Source organism: Aplysia californica, unplaced genomic scaffold, assembly GCF_000002075.1.
Source record: "Aplysia californica isolate F4 #8 unplaced genomic scaffold, AplCal3.0 scaffold00004, whole genome shotgun sequence".
In the NCBI taxonomy this organism is placed as follows: Eukaryota; Metazoa; Mollusca; class Gastropoda; order Aplysiida; family Aplysiidae; genus Aplysia; species Aplysia californica.
In genome coordinates, this window is record NW_004797274.1 from 2,217,631 (window position 1) to 2,220,171 (window position 2,541).

A 2,541-nucleotide genomic window follows, 5' to 3' on the forward strand; every position below is an offset into this window, starting at 1 on the left:
CACACACACACACACACACACACACACACACACACACACACACTCACACACACACACACTGTACGAATGCTTATACAGATACACTTACCTACACTCTCTCACACATGCATACTACGACTATTGATCTAGGTAAACCACACAAAAAATCCCCACCCACCTGAATTCAAACCTCAATATTCCTACATTAATTAGCCGACGTCAGCATAAACTGTGCTACTTACCCGCAAATTGATTGTGCACTTAATCAACTAGTCAGGTCTACAAGACTGGGCCAGGTCGGAAACTGGGTCAGGTGAGTGCCCACTCGTCAAACAGCCTCTGATATACTTTAATATGACTGGCAAGCAAGGAGTTTAGAACTTACTGTAAACTCCTTGCTGGCAAGGAAGCAAAGGCAGTGGCAAACCAACAACTGACCGGAGCAGAATGTCGGTCACTGGCCTGTGGGTGGTTGGCGGGAGCTCTGGTGTGATTTGCTACTTCTTTCCTATCAAGGTCTATCGTCCTTTCCGCTCATCCTTCTTTTTTTTTTGCATTTTACTCCCTTATAACACTCATGCACTCATATGACCTTATGTAGTTGCGAGCGCCATTTATTAAAACTCTTACTGAACTAAAACTCTGGTAACACCTCTAATCTTCGGTACTAATACGACCTATGTGTGTTTCAAGTGCCGTAAAACTCTTTCTAAAAGCTAAGGTTATTGTCCGCAGTCATCGCGTTTCACTACATTATTATAAAGCACACGGCTTGCCAGTCACTGTCTCTCCACTGACACAAGCATGGCTTCAGGAGCTGCCTGAAGTGAACCACATTTACAGCAAGAAGCCAGTTGAAGCCCAGACTCGAAGAGTAGCACAGATACGGTAACTTTGATACATTTCAATCAGTCGATTGGCATCAAAGTAAGAGGAAAACCAAGATGGATAGACATAGTTGAAGAGACCCCCCAAAGGAACAGCAGTATGATCCAAAAGACAACACACCTGGACAACATCCCATAATTGTTGCTCCCCAAGCCACATTGCGGTACAAGGGGTAGTAAACGTAAAATAATATGGTAGATTGAGGGATATCTGCGCCATTTTTTTGTTTCTGACTTAAAAATGTATTTCGCAGTCGCTTTGTGATTGGTTGTGGTGAGAAATATCAAATTCGACAGTAACCCATAAAAATAACACTTTGGATTTTTGAACCATCGGTGCAAATTGTTCCCAAATGGCACCAGTTTATTAAGAGAAAATCGCAGCCATTCAGCAGATCCTGTAGAATAAGGAGAGAATCGTTAAAGTGTACACAGGCCACAAGAGAAACAAAAATAGCAAGTAATCGCTGGGATAATTGGAATGATTTAATCGTCGGGCAAATCGTCATTCTGGTAATTTGCGAGGAATCACTCGGCCACTTTGACATTTGCGGGTATAAACCTGGATTTATGGTGGCTGGTTCCCAACGAGGCGTGGTTCGAAGTGTACATTTCTAGTGACTCTGGGACGGTTAGGTGGGGTGATATAACTTTTGGTTTTCTATATTTGGGACCTCTTTTTTTATTTTAGGAGTAGAGAAGAGCAAAACTGAGGACGTGGCAGATGCGAGAGAGGGAATTTAATGACAAGTGGTGAAGGAAATGGTGTCCGATAAACATAAACAGTTTTGTTTTGTTTTTCATTTTTCAAGGTGGTGAGGGGGGGGGGGAGGTTGCAGGGTATTGTCTTGATAAAGGTTTTTTTTTATGTTTATTTTTTATTTACCTTTTGGCGACTGGTGATAGACATAAACGGAGAAATTTGAAGATGGAAACAAAAACAGTCATAATCAAGGATAAGTAAGGGTGTGGAAGGACAATCAGACAAGACAGACAGACAGACAGACAGACAGACAGACAGACAGACAGACAGACAGACAGACAGACAGACAGACAGACAGACAGACAGACAGATAGATCGAGTTCGAGTCATAAAAATGAAGAAGCCAAGACATTGGGAAAAACAGAAAGGGAAAGAGAGAGCATCATTATAGAACACAAATACACCGAGCAAGAGTTCTTAACGAGGCTATATGAACGTGGGATCTCCATACAGCACCGTCCTGTACCGCCTAACACAGGAAAACACATTACAGTAGAACCTGGTATAACAGCCACCTGCCCAAGACAACACCTGTACAAACGACCATTTCTTTGCATGTTTTTTAAAAATAAAATGATACTGTCCAAGACATACACCTGTATAGGACAAACAGTTTTCTCCTCGATACTGGACAAATTTGACAGGGCTTGAACCTATATCGCCAAGGCAGTTTGGGGAACGGGAACATGTTATTTGCACGTCATTGCGAATATCGCCAAAGCAACCAGAGATCGGAATGAGTTATTCCCAGCCGTTTCTTGATACCGTTCAGGCAGACAAATTGCCTCCCGTTTACGGCTTGATAGGAAATAAAATATCGTGGCATTGATCCCCTGGGAATGGGAATTTAACGAGCTGGCATTCAGGGTGATACATAAGAGCACACATGCATACATACACATACAAGCACAC

General features: G+C 42.5%; 1 protein-coding gene across 1 annotated transcript in view; it reads right to left on the reverse strand.

The window, feature by feature from the left end:
* The window catches only part of LOC106011166, a gene marked incomplete in the record, with an annotated part of 109,853 nt that overhangs the window by 22,183 nt on the left and 85,129 nt on the right, over positions 1 to 2,541 (reverse strand).